We start from the raw sequence: 20595 nt of genomic DNA on the forward strand, positions 1-20595 counted from the left end.
TTTCCAGTGTATCTCTTTCACATCATATTATTTGTTTACTCTCCCCTCTTCTAGTACTTTAATGATGCTTCCCTCTTGATCAAACCCTCTATTCACTTTTTTTCCCACATTACACTACTGCCTTTCATCACCCTTAGGTATATTTGCACTACCTCAATTTACTGAATGCTGGAAGGTACAAAAGAGAAAACTGAAGAGAGAACTGAACCTTGTGAGGCTCTACAAAAAAAGAAAAGTAGTGGTGTCATAAATCCTCAAAATTCTTTTCAGTCTTTGTAATCATAGACCCAAAGGAACTGCTCATGTAACAGCTTTATCAGCCTTTCTTATGCAGCATCAGCAATTGCATCTTTTTGCTGCCCTGTTAATGTATCACACTGACAGGCCAGGAACTTTCCCCTAGGTCACACTGGCACAGGTCAATAGTATTTTTTTCTGATCTAGTCTACTGAATGAGTTATGATCAGCTTACCAAGCTCATATGGGAAATTATGTTTAATACATTTCCAGGTACAATGAAGATTGAGACCTCTTGGTCCCCCCTGCTTTCTTTGCATCTTTTGAGGCTTTTATCTTTTGTACTAAAGGTTTTAACTATACTGCAAGCAGTTGGGAAGTATTCTGTGGTTCTTTCTGAACTATACGACTATTAAGGAGTCATCTGCAACTGAAGGTGACTAGTTTTATTTATTCAGTTGGCTTCTTACAGGTCTGATAATTTTCTACCACTCTCTCTTCCTTCAGCACAGAATATCAGAAAAACACAGATATATCTGTCATCAGATTTGACATTGAAGGTCATACACCAATGCTGACATAAACTATAATTACTTGCAACTTCCTAGACTTCATACTCTGTTGAGGCCTAATTTTTCTTCAGTGGGCTACTGAATTTGCAGGAGTCTGCACGTTACTTTTGTTGAAGCAGGACCACTGTTATTTCTTCTTCCTTGCAATATAATGTGTCTAAAAGAGTGGTCCTGTTGCAGTGTGCTTTTTCTTGACTCTTTATGTCAAGGTTCTGCATAGGTACATGAATTAAGCTGGTGCTGATGAAGTAGAAGAGTGCTCAGGAAAAACAACGTAGCATATACTTGAAGCAGCATTTGCCTACACAGTTCCAGGTTACATCTATCTTCCCTTGGCAGCGAAGCCACCTGATGCAGTGCTGTGTCTGCCGGCTCACATAGGAAATATGTTGGAGGTGATTGAACAGCTCACCCAAAAATGCTGAACTGGCATGCATTGCCATCTCATTGTAATTTTGCATCAATAAATCAACAGTTAAAAGGCATTTAATACGAGGTGACTTGAAGTGGCTGTCATTAATTATGTTCTATCTTTTGCTTAGTAACCACCACAACATAGTCTTCAATAAAACTAATCCTAATTACAGTTTGACAAGTTTCCCAAATTATGCTTATGATTTATTTTAGGATGTCAGGTTCAGAAACTACTAGAGCTGTTCATTTCATTTCACAAGTATATCAAGCAGAGGTACAGTCACAGATAAATAAACACATCAGAAGTGCTATCTGAACCTTCAGGAACCAGCAAAGCCAGCATTAGAAGACATTAGTGTACCAGAAAATATTAAAAATTATATTTGTAGTAACTACAGTATCAGTTTCAGAAACTGACAAAAAGGTGGTAGCTTCTTTCTGATCTCTTATTGGAGCAAATTAATCAAAAGTTCTCTTCTGTACTTCACTAGTAACTGTAAAGAAATATTTTCTTTTATCTGTTTCAAGCCAATCTTCTACCACTTTCAATGAGCATCACATGCAGCAGTGTCCCTTGCAGGATTTGATGAACCATAGTTCTGCATGAACTCATTTACTTTTTTTCCCCTTTAAAAAAACTCTCTGTGAATAGCCCCCCTAATAATACATATTGTACTCTCAAAGTCAAACAAGTTTTGATAAAAATAGGGGAGACAAGACATAAAGGAAAAAAGAGTTACAAGTAATTTTTCATTTTAAATTCTGTGCCTCAGTATAATTCTCATCTGAATCACTTCAATACACTTTTCTTTGTTGCTAGCTTCCTTTTCTCCTGAAAACCAGGGAATAAAAATGGATGTTACTGGTTTTGTCCAGTTTACAAAAAAATGTTCAGGATGAAATGTTACAACAGAGAAAAAAAATCAGTCTTCATTGCTGAAAGGTACAGCCAAATTTGGAGAGCTGTGTTTATATGACATAGCTTTATAAACTCTTAATAGTTAGAATATCACCTAGCATTCTAAATTCCTATAAAGAAGGATAGGAACCTTCATTTCTGCAAAAATGGCAGTCAGAATGAAATAAAACCTTTAAATTCATGTGTTCCAAGAAGAATTTCATAATCACACTTCAAAATCATAATTATGCAGCTAATGAAGGTAATGTCACATCTCTCATATTCTCTAGTCACCCATATCTGGCACTGTTCCTAGGAAAGGCAGAATCCTTGAATTGGCTCACACCTGGCTGCTGTTCTGCTCTCAGTTTTGGTAGAAAACGACTTAATTATTAAAAAGAAAAGAACACTCTCTGCCTTCAGTTTGAAGTGTATGCACACCAGCCTTTGCTATACATTTTTGCCTTTAGCTGACATAAGTCTTAGTGTGGCATATGCCAGAAAATAATATATAGTGCTGACTGCACACCTTTAACCCTGAAGGCTGATTCCTGAGAGGTATCAGCCTCAAAAAACACTAATGCTCTTAACACCTTACAAGGAGATTGCAAGAAGTTTGCAGGACTGGGCTTCTTTTCTCAGCAACCTGCTCCCACCAGTGCAAAGGCTCTGAGTGTCTCTCCCTGGTCTGTTTGCGTTGATCCTCAGCTGCTACCTGGGACGTTGCAGATAATGCCAATTACAGGGGCCTCAGACTCTGGCAGCATTTGCTGAGGAGCCTCTGCTTGATCTCGCTCCCAGCTCAAGGAGGCTGCTGGCACACATCATGATCCAGAGTGAAGTAACAGATGGGAAGGAGGAGAGAAGAAAAAGAATCAAAGCTGTTCCACGTTGTTTGCTCAGAGGCTGCCAAAACAGGCACTGACAGCAAGTAGCCACAGGGAACTGAGGATAGCTTAAGTTCTAATTTCTCAGCAGGTACAAAGCATGGAGATAGCATTTTAAAACAACCCCCTAGAAAACCCTCCATCTTTTCCTCTCTCTCTTTTTAGTTTCTTCTTTCACAAACAGTTTCATCCCTAACAAACTAAATTGCCAGTGGCTTTCAACTTACAGCAACAACCCAGAGGCAACTCATGAGTACTTTGTCAACAATGCTGATCTGTAAGCCAAAGAAAAAAGACTCCCATTTATAGTTGTTTTTAAAAAATAGTTGTTTTCTCTGCAAAATCGGCCTAGGAAATGTAACTGATGCAATTGGGTCCCTAGGGCCTGAAGAATTCTGTTTCAGTTCCAGCACTGCAGGTCTTTCTTTTTCTTGCTCTGTTCCCCTCTCCTACACGTACACGTTTCTATAAAATTTCATTTATGCTTGGCATGTATCTCACAGAAATCACAGAGAATAACTATATGTCCTTTGATGTGTAAACATTCCCTTAACACAGTTGGCAACTAAGCACCACACAGCCACTCACTCATTCCCCCCCAGTGGGACTGGGATGAGGACAAGAAGAGTAAAAGTGGGCAAACGCGTGGGTCGAGATAAAGACGGTTTAATAGGTAAAGCAAATGCCATGCACACAAGCAAAGCAAAACAAGGAATTCATTCTCTACTTCGACATTGGTAGGTAGATATTCAGCCACCTCCAGGAAAGCAAGGAACTTGGGAAGACAAATGCCATCACTCAGAACTTTCTACTCCTTCTTTTTTCTTTCCCCATCTTCATATGCTGAGCACAATGTCATACGGTATGGAATATCCCTTTGGTCAGTTTGGGTCAACTGTCCCAGCTGTGCCCCCTCCCAGATTCTTGTGCACATGGCACAGTGTGAGAAGCTGAAAAGTGCTTGACTGCTACTTAGCAACAACTAAAACATCAGTGAGTTATCAACATCGTTATCACTCTAAATTCAAAATACAGCACTATACCAGCTACTAGGAAGAAAACTGGCTCAGAAAAGAGAACTATCTCAGCTGAAACCCAGAAACACACACATTACTAACCACATGGCAAAGACTTTCCCTTGTTATCAGTGGTCACTGAGGGACACTTCTCCCAAATCAATGAATCAAAAATTATCCAATCTAATTTAAGGGCAGAAGAAGCTTTTTTATGCCCTTGAATTTGGGGGCTGGGTATTTTATTGATAGAGTACTCCAGTACCCCATTTTTGAGAACTATTACAAGCAATCGGGAGTGTATCAATGTTAGCTAGTTATTTTTAAATCAGCCTTTAATCAAGTTAAAGTGAAACAAACACTCATTTTTTAAACACAAACACTAGTTTGCACAGTTAAAAAAACAAAGCATAATGATAACTTAAACAGAACAATGAGGTAGGCACCCATTTGCATTACACTTCAATGAACTTTATACTTTTCTCCCACACTGTATGGTTTAGTTAGTAAGCCAGTGGTTTTCTGGCTGTGGAATGTAATTTTCACAGGTGCCCTATGTCCTAGGGTCATCTTCGCCCTTCACCAGAAGACCCCGAATAACCAGATGCATTCTTTCTCCAATAACCCGGATCTATCATTGGAATCCTTCACATCCCAGTCTCTTATCTTTTGCCAGAAAACCTCTTATTTGTACACTTCAACCCAGGCAGGAAGAAATCTGGTATCTCCACCCATCACCTTGCTATGTGCTGCTTTGGGAATGTTAATGAGTGAGATGATACCCAAACAGTGTTAGTTGCCTAGACTAGCAATGAGTGAACCCTCAACAAGTTATTTCCTATGAGACATAAGACTCCTTTCACTGGAGCTGGAACCATTCCATATTCATAGCCTGACATTGCTTGAAACATGTCAATCTCTTTTATTCTATAGAGAGATACACAGAGGATGTGTGTGACCCACACAAAAGGCAATATTGTCTATTTGCTGAGAGCAGATATGATGGTAACAAGTCCCTTTGGGATGATAATGAGTTTGGGAGGAATTGATCTTAATCCTGTCTGCAAGGGTGTGGTGATACCCTAACAAGTGCCTTAAGATGACTTTGCACACAGAATTAAAAAATGCAATTTCTCATCCCTGTCAGTGACCACATAACTCCCGCATGTTGCTTTACCAAAATGCTTCAGCGTGCAGCACCACTGGGAATGAACAGTTGTAAAATACACAAAGCACAAACTTTTCCCTTTTTTCACTTGTTAGCCTCTCTCTCCCTTCTGCCCTTCCATCCCTGTCAATCAGGAGCTGTATTATGTGCTGAAGCAAGAGAGTTTACATCTCTTACAACGTCTCAGATAATCTACCATAAATGAATGCTTTTATTCATCCAACTCTCTTCCTTTACACAATACCTGCAAGGTTCTGGCCTTGATGAAAACTGGAAGTGCCAGGTTTTACAAATGAATCTGACTCCCCAGCTACAGCGTGGATTTCCTAATAACTAGATCTTGGAAAGAACTGCCTGTAGTAAAGGTGAGCAAGGCCCCCATCAGTACATGAAGAAGAAAGAAACTGAATGGATTTGGGAAATATGTGGAATTGACACAGTCTGAAAAGGAGAAATAATACAGTATCTAGAGAATATACACTTAAATCAGTATTCTAGTGTCCCACAAAACAGAAACGACATGAGTTACCGTTACTTCTGGACCTGAGTTGTGACATCTAATTTAAGTGCCAAAAATAGGGCATCTGTGTTTTGCCTTCAATGTTTTTCAAGTAGTTAGCAGTCCTAGGAGGAAACAGGTTGTTATGTCATGCCTGAATTCTCAGACTTGCCCTTGATTACCAAGAGCCCTTTTTCTCTGACTCGTTTCTCCTCTCTGCTCCAGGCCTAAGGTACGGCACTAAATCAAGGGGTTTCAGTTCAAACCAATGAACTACTACATAGGGTCTAGGTTCAGTCTTTCCTATTCATACACTTTCCTTCTTGCCCACTCCTTATAGACCAATGATAGCTATTGAGTCTAAGTTCTAAACAGCCATTTGTTCATAGACAGCTCACCCATTCCTCTACCAAGTCAGGATACATTTTTTCTGGAAGAAAAAACAAAGTTGTATATACAATGCTTTATATAATAGTATGCTTTAGAATAAATGTTTTAATTTTCTTCCAAAAAGTATTGTAAAATTAAACATTCAAGGCCACAATGAACTTTGAGAAACTAGACATGAAGAATCCTATTAGTCACTGCAACTAGAATTCAGACTCCACAAGATTCACTTCTGTTAAGAAATTCTGAATCCGCAACATTTTCTGGTAGGAATATCAGAAGCAGAAGACTCTAAACATACTTAAACTGGAGTTTGATGAGTTGCTGGTATAACTTGCAGTCAAATACAAAAATAGGATTGGGTAAAATGCCTCAGGAGGTCCCTTTCCAGGCTATGTCCCCACCTATATGATGTATTCCCTCAATCTCACCCTAACAAACCCTGCATTGTCTCCTCTTTATCATGGTACCACAGCAAGGCAATTTCTATTATTGTGAAAATAAGTCTATTTATTTATAGCTAGTGTACACGTTTTCTTTCTGGGGCTGTTTTCTGACAGCATTTTAGAACAAATCTCCATTTGGGGAAAGAAAAAAAAACTAGTGGTACTCAGAGATATAGAGTTATTTCTGTTCACTTGTGTTTGCTTCTTAGCCACTTATTTGAAGGATGCCAAGATCACGTGTGCCAAGAAGAGTTAACTGAAGACATTTTTAGCCCTTTTGGAAACCTGACACCAAAAGGACAGTTCTGCATGTTTCCCTTAACACACAGTACAAAAAGTAACAGCTTTGATTCTCAGGAGTCTGCTCTATAAATCAACCAGCACACGTAAGTCATGCATATACTGTGGAAGCAAACATAGAAAGCAGATGATAGAAATATTACTAAAAAATGTTTCCATCACTTGACATTTCCCACAATTAACATGGGAAACAAACACTGTCCCCCATTCTTGAGAGGGTTTGGAATGCTTATGCAAGAACTGCAGAAGTGAGATATTAATAACTAAAGTAAACTCTAATTTTGCCTTTTTCAATTTCTTTCTTTGGTGTCTTCCACAATGACACTGCACTGAAAGGAACATGCTCCTTGGTGTTCAGACTGAAGTGACAGATGGGAAGAAGCACTTGCTCACTCAGCATTTCCCCAGATAACACAACCTTTGACCAAAGATTCTACTTCTAGAGATGCCAATACACTACTGAGTGGGATAATTTAGCAACAGCAGCAGCGGTGTACACATGACATTAGCTTTGTCTCCCACAATTCGAGGGATACATAAGGTTACCTAGAGATCATGCTGTTCTACAGCAATGCCATTCTTTTCCTTATTTCCTCAGATCAATCTGCAGCCAAAACACACCGCTGTGCTGTGCTGCTGTGAAAGAAAAGGTAGTGATGTCGGTCTATCTGAAACCAAGGGGAGCCTTGCTGACAGGCTCCTACAGAAACCTAGGTGCAAAATTCACCTCCCTTCCCTTGAAGCAGTGAGAAGACTCCTGTCTGTTTGGCACACAACTTTACAGCAGCACCTGATCAGCAAAAGGTCTGTCCTGTGGACAGATTTCTATGTCTGTACTCCATAGTCCACGCAAAAATCCTTAAGTCGTTTCACCAGTCCAGAAGGGAATTCAAATTCACAGCTACCATCTACAAACTTAAAGCTGGAGTCAGATTTGCAGCAAACTGGGATTCAGTGAAGTATGAAGAGGTTTTTTGCCATCCTCCACAGGGTCCCCCAATGCTCCACAATTCTGCCTCTAACAATATTTAAAAGCACAATATTACTCAGTAACCTATCAGGCAGCTTATTTTTGCAAAGGCCAGCCACCCATCTAAAACACAATGGCACAGTAGCCCTACTTCACATGAACATGACCAGTTTAGGAGGTCCATCTACCAGAGCCTCCTACCAGATCTGCTGTCACAAAAGGACATCTATTCAGCTATTGTACAGAGACTCTGCTGTCTTGAGAATCTTGTTCCCTGGTCTGACACAGGAAGAAACAATCACTAATTATATATGAAGAGACAGCTTCTTGCTAGGGATTTGAATAGTGTTTCCCTGCAATAGTGTTTCTAGATATAGAAGAAAGCAGCAAAGGTCAGACAACGTTCTTTGGTACTGAGCCCAGTGTTAAGAAATAGATTAGAGCTTATGAAAAAATTCTGAATTAATAAAATTGCTTGATGGAAACAGAGTGTAGCTTTTTCACACAGAACCACTGCAAGAAATTGGCTTGCTGCTTCTGCCAGCTCAAAGCTTTGAATAGATGGTGTCTGTGGACATCATTTCAGGTCTTTCCCATTGACTCCACTGGGCATAGAATCACACTTCAAACAGCCTGTATAGCTAAAGCTCAAATTATCTTGCTGTACCTGAAGATTATCCCTCGGGCTTTTCTCTGTGATTATTTCCTCCAGATGCTTTTATTCTACCCTAGAAATCGTTTAACAAAATAACGTAAATTCTCCATAACACCATAGAAAAGACAATTTGCTCTCTCAGCTAGTAAAAAGTCAATGGCAAATGATTCTCTCCGGTTTTACATAATTTACTTGGCAAATACAATCTTCAGATGTCAGTGTACAGGGGACTATACCGGTTCTTCAAGGGACCACAGCCATATCCTTCTCAACAACCTTTTCATTGCTATCTTGTCAACATGAGCTTGAAGAAACATCTCAGAAAGAGAGAAAAGACATAAAGGAAGAATATCTTTCAGCTGATTAACAACTTTCTAGCAACAATAACAACCTGTCCCTTTACTTCTCCAGCTACCTTAACATTATTCCAGACACACTGAAAAGTGATGACTCATTTTGGGCTCATTTGCAAAAGGAAAAAGAATTTTTAACTACTTATGCTTTTGGACAGAATAGGCAAGTGTGCATAGAAAAACATTTGAAAGCTAATAAAATACAAGTTTGTTGGCAGAAAGAAAATTAATCACAGGAAAAACCTGACTCTTAGAAAAGGGGCTGACAACCACACAATGTGTATAAATCTGGTTTAGAGAAATGCTGACATCAGTCAATTGCTTTTGCATTTTGAATAAATGATTCTGGATATTCTTTCACAAAATATTGACTTTATATTAATATGCAGTTTCTTGGTAGAGGTTAATTATTTGCTAAAAAAGGGAGGTTTTTTCATGCATCTTTAAAAAAGCAAACATTTACGTGTATGGCAGCTTATTTTAACCCATGTCATTTCAACAAGCTAATTTACAGCAGTATCCAATAAACAATCTTATTGGCCCATGTGTGGGGGAAACAGGAACAAGCAGTAATGGGCAGAACAGTTTCATAAGCCAGATTTCTCCTGGAGCCAACATATCGTAGAATCACCACACCCCAAAATAAAGTCTGAGAGGACCCAACAGGGAAGATTTCCCAAACTTGCAGATTCAAAAAGAGACCATGAGTTCAAAAGCTCAACTGAAGAGCTCTTCTCAGTCTAGAAAGCAAAATGAATTTTTATTTAACTTGAATCTACATTTGAGAAATCTGAGATTTGTTCCTTAAGCCCGTAAATTCAAGGAAATTGAAGAGGTGATGGGAAGGCTTACTTACTGTTACTAATACTTGTATTTCCAGGATGGGATAATGCTGATGGAGAGTGCTGTACAGAGACATGTTACGTTGACGTCTTGCCCAAAAGAGCCAGAAATTCCACAGGCAAGTGTTAGCTGAGAAGGTGATCCCAATCAGCTGGACCAAGAACACTACTAGTTGCAGTCTCTAACAGTATGACACATCAATTAGCAGATCAAGTTTTTATAAACTGCATTTTAATATAATTTACAGTTCACTTGTAATGTATGCAGTGACACACAAACCAGGAGTCAGCTAACAATCTGAGAGGAAAGGATTACTTAGAACTGAAAATCTAAGACTGATAACCCATATCAAAATTTCCATCAAACACAGGTGTCGTGGTTTAACCCCAGCTAGCAATCAAAACCACAACAGCTGCTTGCTCACTTCCACACCACCACCCCCAAGTAGGGGAGAGAATCGAAAGGGAAGGGAGAAACTCATGTTAAATAAAATATCAAAAAAACACTACTACACTGGTAATAATAAGTATATATAGAAAATGAACATAAAATAAAAGATACTCAATGCAATTCCTCACAAACTCTGTCCATACCAAGCAGACAGTCCCAGGAAGCAGCACCTGGTCATGAACAGCTGATCCCAGGGAGAGAAGAGAGAAAAAGGCCAAAGATGCAGAAAGACCCAGAAGCCTCTGCAACATGGCAGAACACAAAAAGGCTGAACTAAAACAATTCCTGAATGGAACGCAACCAGAATGGAATACTCCCATTGATCAGTCTGGATGTCAGTCAAGGTCTGTGCCATCTATGCTCCCCTTCCTCACACCTGTGGACAGAGAACCCAGAAAGACCTTGGCTCTTACAGTAAGCTCTTACATTCTCTTCATTCCAACTCAAAAACACTGGTAAGTTACTTGATGAAAAACATTAATTCTGTCCTGGGGTGCTATCATATTATTTTCAAACTAAATCAAAACACAAACAAACCACCACTAACTGCATGAAGAAAATTACCTTGATTTTGGTTGAACTGCATGAAGAAAATTACCTATATTTCAGTTAAACCAGCACAACAGATGAAAGCAAACTCTGTCTGGAGCCCCTTTCATTAACTGAAATGTTCTACAAAATTATTTCCTAAAGACTGTTGAAGGTAATTTGAAAAATGGTTTCTTTTTCATTCAGAAGTACCACGAAAAAGACGTTTAAAAATCTGTCAAATACTGGCCATATTTTTACAATGAAAACTTACTATAGCAAATTGCAATCCATTATTTATCACCTAATTTCTTTCTATTCTTATGAATTAGAAACCTCAGCATGGTCAAAGCCGAAAAAGGTAGGTATACTCATTTGTTCAAAAATGAAAACTCTTGCATGTACAAAATGTGTTGCATCTATTTCAACTTCTTCCTCATTTATATTTTATTACATGAAATTTAAACATTTTTTCTGTAAGCATATTGATATTGACATCTGTCAGCTACCAAACATTCTACGCATCTAATACCACTACAGATAGAAATCACCTGTTGGCATCTCCCAGCTATGTATTTAAAAGTTCAGGGCAATGAGAGACTTAAACATGTTAGGTCTGAGTCGGTAAAATAAATAATGTACTTAAATTAAGTCAAACATATGACCTGTTGACATAACTCCTGAATTGAAATCTCCATTGGCAAATTATTCATTTGAATGTATAGGGCTGAACAACTCTTATATTATGTTCTTACTGACAAAAGTAGCTATTTTCCATGTCCATTGAGAGTATGTCAGTTAACAGGCCTAAAAGAAAACACTGGATGCATTTTAAAACTGCCTTTCTTCCAAAAATGTCTTCTGCTGTTTGAAAACCAAAAATTAATAGCATTATTTTTAACCATAAAATACAAGAATATTTTTCCAATTGTCATTCAGCAGGAATGCTTTTAACATATTCAGATATCACTCTACACTCTAATGTCACCCATTCCAGAAAATCACTTTAGCAACACTGTTAATCTTTTTATAAATGAAATTTGCAAGCTGTAAAAACTTATAAAACCTACAGTCTCATAGTCATCATGCTTCATAATGTCAAATATTTCTGGTCACGAAAATATTCTTCCAGCCTTACCCACCACCATATGAAAATGCATATGGGATGTAATTTATTTTGACATTTTCAGTACAACACAAGACTTTCATTTCATAATCTGTACTACATATATATTCAGTAGACATTATATAGAATAAATTATGTGCATCCAACAATACCATTTCATTGAAGAAAAAAACAAGAGCACAAATTATATTCTATGTGGGTATATTCTATACCAAATTTATGTTGGGTAACAGTGAGTGATGACAGACTTTATAGCACTTCAATGCTGACTTACACATTTAACTTATTATTTTGAAGTGATTTTGGATTAATGGGGTTTTAGATGTTGAAGATTCATTTATATACAAACACAATTTACACTACGATGGAGTTTCACCAAATGTAAGCGTCCATGTTTATACCTCCCAAAATGTACAACTATTTTAAGGCATGACATGTTGAAGGATTTCTTTGGTTTCTATTTCATTGAATTCCAAAAGAACTGAGATGATCAAAAGCAGAACATCACCCACTGAATTAAAAGACCATTCTACCAATAGGACAGCCTACCTGGAAATTCTGATCATGCCCAGCCATGTTCGATTTAGGATAGCTGATGGGATTACAGCCTAGTTGAGGCAGCTCACAATACATAGATGTGCTATTAATAGCCATAGTACATTAATCAGTGGTGATGAGTATGAAAAGATCTAAAATACTCTGATCTCAATATGTTATGGTTTTGCTTAGTTTTAGTTCACAATAATGGGAAATTTAAGCACAAACCCATGTGCCCTGATCATACGGTATACCTTACTTGTATATTCAGTAATGCAGTTGTTTAGAGCTCTGTTTTAAAAAAGCTCTGTGTCTACATAAATACAGAATATGAATGCTCCCCAATCTCATCTTCTAAAATTGCACATTTTCACTTTGGATAGCAAATAAAACAGAATAGTAAGAAATTAACTTTCATTAATTACATCAAGACTTAAAAGAAACATAAAGGAAGTGAATAATGTCTGATCCAATTGAATAAAATCTCTTAACTGAAAACGTTCTAAATCAGATTTGTAACAATTTCAAGGCTTAAATGGGACATCACCTTTTTAAGACCAAGCAGACAGAATGTTATCATCATCTCAGAAACCATTTTTTTGAAGTGAATGTTTTGGTGAAATCTCATTTAAAACATAAATCAAGTATGCACACTGAGGACCAAGGACAACCAGCTGGTAGCCCACAAGTAAAGTCAGGCGCTTCATATTGATTCTCAGATCCGCAACTCATCCCAGCTCCTGGCAGCTCTCCAACCACATGCTGATTTTCTAGTCTAACAGCACCTGGGATTCCCAATCTCACTGCTCATCAAAATGCATAAAAACATGAAGGGAAGATGTCAAGCAAAGATTGGTGTAATAGAAAAGAGCTGCATGTTCAGGCTTAAAGATGGAGAGCTGGGTTCAATGTTAGAAGAGCTCCAGTGGACATAAAAATAATGCTGAGAGCAGAGAAGGTAAACAAAAGGTTATTTATATGCTGTTGAGTTCTACAACTATACTGCCTTCACAATCATGTTGGCAGGGATACAGAACTTAACATAGTAACATAGAGAAGCCAGTATTATCCACAGTCCCAAATGTCATAAGGTGGGACTTCAGGTGAGAGAAACAAAGGAAAGAAAAAACATCCTTTTTCCTGTCTATTTTAACTGTTAAAGAAAAGCTCTTTTTAAAGAATACAAATCTCAAAGCTTCATTATTTTTTGAGTACATATAAATTTTAAACCTCAAGTAAATCTCAGATGATAGTGTTAAACAACCAGGTATGAGACTCAGCTTCTACCTCCTGTTAACCAAGTCTGAAAACCATAGTCTACCATAGAAAAGTATCACATGCAAATGAGAAAACCACTTCACTCAGGGCCGGTTACTATCCTGAAATGCCACATCCAGAAAACCCAGGAAAGGATGAGAGAGGCAATTAGCCTTATGACACTCAGCAACCAGTCTATACAGTCAGTCCTCCCCAGGAAAGCAAAGGGAAGAAAATACAAAGATTAGATTTTGAAGTAAAACTTGATGACCAGCATAAAGAAAAATGCAAGCTGATGTTCTAATATGTCTTTATTATCAAACCCAATGCATGCATTTGCCACTTGATTTTCACTAGCTCTGCTAAGGGGAGAAGGAAAGAATCTTCACAGGTGCAGCTTTGTAATACAGATGATAGCAAAATACAACCAGTGCACACTGAAAGAAATGCAGCATATTTTATTCATTTGAGAATGTCTCCCCTGTAACAGATTTGTAAGAGGATGAAGAAGATGACCTTCCTTTACTGGGGTACTCCACACACACCTCTAGAGAAGTATGTCACTAAGGAATACATCTGAGATGAATGCACAACACAATGTCTCCATCAGAGCAGGACATATGGAGCTACTGACAAAACAAATACCAACTTGCATATTGAGGGAATATCTCCAACAAATCAAAACTCACTGCCTTTCTATGGCACATACATTTCACTATCATGCATAGTGTAAGGAAGAACACAGTGCTGGAGTGTTAGGACAGAGAAAAGACATCTTACTGAAGAGACGCACCCACATGTGGGTGTTTATCTAAATCCAGGTTTATAAAGGTCTACATCAGATATGAGGTTTTAGCAACCTGAAGACAAGCATCATCCCTTATAAGTGATGATAGATGGATAAAGACATCCAAAAAATCTTTTACATATACCTACATGACCAGTTCTGTATTTTGATACCATGAACCAATACCAACATTACCAGGAATTTTCCATTTTCCCATAAAGAAAGAGCAACACTGCACTATCTGTACTTGTTCTTAATTCTTAGGTCAAAATGCCTTGATCCTGGATGTGCTGCAAAGGCAAACTCCTAGCTAGGAGTGTTAAAATGAGTTTCAGTGAAGCTCACCAGTCGTACATATCAAAGAATATGCTGTCAAAAGACTGGTTCTGCATGGAATTACCTTCCAAAATATAAAATAGCTTGCTTGTCAAGTCAAAAGTTTTGATAGGAAGAGAGACGTTTATATTATCTCTAGTTCTATTACTTCTCTGTAAGAGCCCTCTTCCTAAAAATGTTTATTGAAGTGAAACAATTTTACAGCTTCTGTGTCTGTCAACTTTTACTTATAGGCTACTTGAATAATGGAAATGAGTGGCTGGTGGTAGAGTATGAGATTGTTCTTTCTCTCTACATGAGTCGACTCCACCATCTTTATTTTGCTAACAGACAACAACCAGGGGCTTTCTGGCAGTCCCTGGTTTTGATAACACAGATACAACACACATTAGAATCTTTACATAGAATCTTAGGAGTTACCTTGGGATTATGCTTAACTTTACCTTTATGTACCATCTGTGACTATAATCTTCCTGGGGTTACAGTTTCATAAATACTGGCAGCGGAGCTGTCTTAAGGAGTTCTGAATTTTGCCCATAGCCCAGCCACCAGTTCCCATCTCCACATTACAGTTCACTGCTTCTCAGAAGTGCAGCTAAACTGTGGGACCAGCCTGAAAAACAGATCTCTGGAAAAAGGTGGTTAAAAATAACCTCCCAAAAATCAAAGGGAGGATGACTTTACACCACTGAAGTTAACGTCTTGTGAAACTGCATGAAGGACAGAGTCTGCTTGCCTCATCTTCCCTGGGTCTGAAGAGAGACTACTGCAGTGAGGATCTGTAAATGGAGGTGGCAGCTAGGAAAAGGTCAGGAAACTTGTGAAATAAGGGATGTCTAGCTCACAACCAGTAAACAAGACCCATGTTCCCTGTGGGACCCTCAGATAAGCGTCTGAAAGCAAAAGCACTGCCCCAGTTCTGTAATTATCCACATATCCAAGCTCACCTCATGGTTAGAAGTGAGACTCCCTCTTCCCAGACTCCCTATCCCACGGTGCAAACACTTCTCCATTCCATGATCAGACTTGGCCCCATTACATGTGATAGTAGAAAGGTGGGAACTCTGGCCTGGGGGAGCCTCAATAAATGTCTGTGACACCTGCTGACTGAAACTTTATCTAGATAAAAGTATTTGTATAACATTAATTGATAGGATAACAGTCATTTGGGCATAAAATACAGCCAGGATAATACGTATATATGTTTGCATGTGTCTATTTGTGCACTTGTATGGTTGGAAAGACAGATTACTGTTAAAGGAGCATTCACAGACAAATATATGTAAAGTTTTGAGAGGCGAGAACTACTCATAGGAAGATTTGCTTTTATTGTTTAAAATTGCATTATATTCACCTCTACTGTTTTATTTCTCAACTTTCCTATTGCAACATTAAATTATCCTTCAGATGAGTACTTGGATTTGACCATTTTGTACTCCATATCCACAAATATCAGAGCTGACACACAGCAATGGTATTTTGATTGCAGAAAGCGAGCTCTTTCTTTTCTTTTTTTTTTTTTTTTTAAAGAAATGACTGGTAAAGATAAAACACAGTGAATTCTTCTGGGGCTGGACTTTCATCCAGCCATACCCAAATGCAATATAAGCATTAGAGAAAGCTGTCTGTTCATTGTTACTCTGAATGACTTACAGTGATCCCCGACTATCCTTTGGTGTCACCTGACAATGTTCTTATCTTTGCAAGGTTTTATTAAGAGTTACATTATATCATTCTGTTATCAATCATAGCATGTACAACTCAGATCTTTTTAATCACTCAGAAACTCTTGCATGGTTTCTACAGGAATACCTGGAGAGATGGCATGCAGCATAAAACTGCATTTCTAATTTATCTGTTTGTTACTGATTAACAGCCATGCTTCTTCATAAAATTCCATTGCCTGTGATTACTTCAAGACAGAAGCAAAACTTAAAACATTTCAAGAATGAGGAGAAAAGTTGCCTAGGAAATCATTTTACATTAGTGGTAAAAAGACATATAATGCATTTTTCTATGTATCTGAGTTACAGCTGACAGCCTTGTGAAGCTTTATATATTTCCACGCCTGAGAATTAGCACCCTAGGAAGAACAACTCTCAGACCAATTTTAAAGTAGGAAATACTGAAGCCACTAGCATGTCACTCACATGAAACTGAATCATCAATACTTAATTATGAAAGGATGTCAGATCCAACTTCTTTCTGTTTCAATACATACTCAAATTTTATCTGACATGTGAACACTTTATACAGGTCTGCTCAGCAAAACATCTGAGTGCTTTCACCTCTCAGCACTCTTTGGCTTTCAGCTGTGCCCCTACATAGGACAACAGAGCTATGGTGCTTCTCCATTTGCAAAATGCATTCTTTTTAAACAGCCAGTAGTGATTATAAAACACTTAGGTACTGTAACAACTATAGAAATATTTCACATAATTGCATTTGAGAAATTCAACCACTGATTTTTATTATTGCTTTAGGAGTTTCATCATAAACACAGCCATGTGTAATTAAAATTCTGCCAAAATACCCGTGTTGTTACCTCATGACTGTCAAAGGAAATTTATCTGTAGCTACTGCCATAGTGCTGGTGATAGACCAAACACCCTGCTGAATAAAATACATATAGGAGCTCTCTTGCCATGATCTGCTCAACTGACAAGTCCCCTATTGTTGCAGAGCTGAGGGATCAGTTACAAAGCCATGGACTCGGGGGTTGCTCTGAAATGGTTTCCAAAGGTTTATCTGAGGCACCTAGAGAGACAGCAATAGCTGCAGAGCTTATGAAAAGGGTCTACAGAATACATTCATAATTTCTTCCATGCATCTTTGTGCATCTTTGCCTCCCCCTCCCACCCACTCTGGGATTCAGCTGCCCAGTAACACACAACAGCAGAAGTACGCTCAGCCATGCCAAAGCTGAACACGCCAGGAGAAAAAGTGACTTGATTTCTCTACACTAAAATATTTCCTGAGTTTAATTTCAGTAAGAAGTGGCATATGACAAGAAACATATTTTTGAGTTGAACAGCGGGAGTTGGTTTAGCTTAATACACTTTCTGAAGTGTGCTATCACTATGACAAATATATATCTTCAGGAGGACAGCTTTCTTAGAAGTGTTACTGATAAGAATCAGAGAGCGCAAAGGAAAATGTAGTCTTCACGGAACTGATCCTGAATCTGGAAATGGCAGGTTTTAAATGCATAAGCAGATGGCATTTAAATAAATTAAAGAAAAAAAAAAAAAAAGAGAGAGAGAGAATTTATACACAGCTAGGGAGAAAACGAAAAGCACGTTTAGCAGTATCTGCCAGAGATCTCCACAACATTTTTATTAAGTTATTCTTTTAATGTCCATATACCATTTAAAGAAGCTTTCCGGCATCCAGGGGTTGGAAGGTACAATGACAATTCACTTGTTTTAATGAAAGTTGTTCAGCCATCCTAATATTTTCATCTTTACACTGAAAATCATCAGTTTCCTTAATGCAAAAATGAAGTTGCTTCAGGCATGGTGCTGCAAACGTAGCACAATTCATTGTGTTAGGATATCTTTTCAGTTACAATATCGTTAGTAAAAGCAATAAAAGGTGAGCACGTACATCCCTTTGAATTTCAGTAGCTTACAGAAACTACCTAGTACAGGTGGAAGGTTTGTAACTAAGCCAGCAGAATCTAGACAGCAGCAATAGGTTTATTCAGCTCTGTAGTTATACACTTCACGTCTTTTGTATGAACAGAAATCTCTGGCCTATTTAAGACCCACTTTAATGTGCTATAATCTTTTTCAAGACACTGTCATAATCTCTTGAAAGAAACTCCTCATGCTCTTTGATGATATATGAAAATGTATCTTCTTTATGACCGTATCTATACTTTTTTACAGTATGGAAGAAAAATGTGAAAGCTCATTTTATACATCTACATACAGACTTTTAACTATTTCTAATACCCACGCCATTATCAGTAAGTTGTTACTTTTTTGGTAATTTTTACTGCACCAGTAGTGCATAATTCTTAAGGTTTAGATTTATTAGGAAATAAGATTAATTGTATAGATATTTGTGTGTGTGTGTGTGTTTACTTCCCTGATTTATTGTCTTTCTGGTACAAAAGATCCATAGCAAAGAAGACTGTTCTTGGCAGGGACAACTATGGAGTTATCCTGATCTTGGTGTTAGTGTAAGTGTGAATAAGGTAAAAAATCTTAAATATATATGCATATTTCAAGAAAAACATAAGAAAATAAAAGCAAATGCAAGTTAGTTTAACTGAGTCAGTGGACGAAGTGCTTTCTCCTCTGTTTTGCCTAGTGAAACGTCTGTTTCTCGAAGTAATATATTTGGTGCTCTCAAACTAGCATCTAATGGAAAACAAACTTTGTCACAATACCATCCAAAGAGCATAACAAACTACCCCAAAGAATCACAACCCTTCTAAAACTGAAAACATGGAGAGTCAACAGGAAGAGTGATATGAAAAATAATTAAAATCTCACATTCTTAAAAGTCAAAATCAGCATGAAAATGATAGCAGTGTTTTCAAAATTGCTGTGAAAACAATTGCTATCTCTGAAAAAGGAACAATACAATGCATGTATCATTGAAATCTCCCTCTTGGTCTCATCTTTTAGTCTTTCTGCTTGGAAGTTGTCATTCCAGCCATTCAGAGACTCTGAGTAAGTCGGTAGATGTTACAGATTGGTTCTGAAACTAAAGTCACGCACCCTAAAACACTTAACTAACAATTCTTCAAAAAACAGGTCTACCCTAAGAGAAGGAAGGCATGGAGAAGTGAAGGAAGGCAGGGAGAAATGAAGGAAGGCAGGGAGAAGAGAAGGAAGGCAGGGAGAAGAGAAGGGAGGCAGGGAGAAGAGAAGGGAGGCAGGGAGAAGGGAGGCAGGGAGCCAGGCAAACCATAACAGCTCCAAGTGCCTTGAGTGAGGGGAAGATGGAAGAGAAAATCTTTTAAGCCTTTCCAGCCTGCCTCGACCAAGAAAAGAGGCTATACTGGCGTTGCTCTGTGAGCTTCAAGCTAAATAAAACTGTGCTTCTGGAATAAGAGTCTGAATAGGCTTTGTCATGACATTAGCTCTTCCACGGCTGGAAAGCCAACACAGCAACTACAGGGTTCAGCAAGCATAACACTAGGCAAAGCTAAAACTAGTATAGAACATGTTTAAATAGACAGGACTGGAAGAAAGAGTCCACTGTAATCATTTATAGCTCCTGTTAGACTCATTTGAACTTGTTTCTGAGTCTGGCCTGAAACTGAGTCTTCTTCGCTTTTCAAATGAAATGCAGGAAGGCAAAAACCTTTACCACAGTGTTGAATGAGAAGAAAATCCAACTGACTGAAACACATTGTTGCGGCTCCAGTATGTAAAACTAACGGTTTATATCCATTCACAACAAAAGTCCTTAGAAAATAATAAAATTGTCTTGTACTCAAACTACATATATGAAAAAAAGTCTGTGTGAACCATGTTGCTGTTTGATGTGGACAGTACTCTAATCTGCCACTATTTTTTTCTTCATCAGCACAATCCCTGCGTATTACTGAGCTTCACCCTTCAGACAGCAAAGCCTCTGCTTCACATATAAGACAGAAAAAAAAAGACGTCACCATAGTATCCTTTTTTTCTCCACACTTGAAACTGCACGGTTAAATGAAAACTGGAACCTTCATGAGCTGTATTTGAAATTATCTTTATTTAAAATTTGTCTTGTGATTATGAATATGAACCAGATACACCCAAAATTACAGGAAGTCCAGTAAGTCATCAGTAAACTTTCATATTTACTCAAATGGGGTCATTAAGATCATTATACTGTAATTCTGTTAGCTCTGTCTGTGGATATACAGCTATCTTGAAGGTGCTGTTTATATAGCGCTCACTGTAGAAGACTATGCAGTCTTCTATGCAGG

At 38.0% G+C, this 20595-nt stretch overlaps 1 protein-coding gene across 1 annotated transcript in view; it reads right to left on the bottom strand.

Annotated features, from left to right (window-relative positions):
• Positions 1-20595, bottom strand: part of TRHDE (thyrotropin releasing hormone degrading enzyme) — a gene marked incomplete at its 5' end in the record, with an annotated part of 209637 nt that overhangs the window by 139082 nt on the left and 49960 nt on the right. The gene's annotated exons all lie outside the window — the stretch shown is intronic.

This window comes from Nesoenas mayeri (assembly GCF_963082525.1).
Source record: "Nesoenas mayeri genome assembly, chromosome: 1".
In the NCBI taxonomy this organism is placed as follows: domain Eukaryota; kingdom Metazoa; phylum Chordata; class Aves; order Columbiformes; family Columbidae; genus Nesoenas; species Nesoenas mayeri.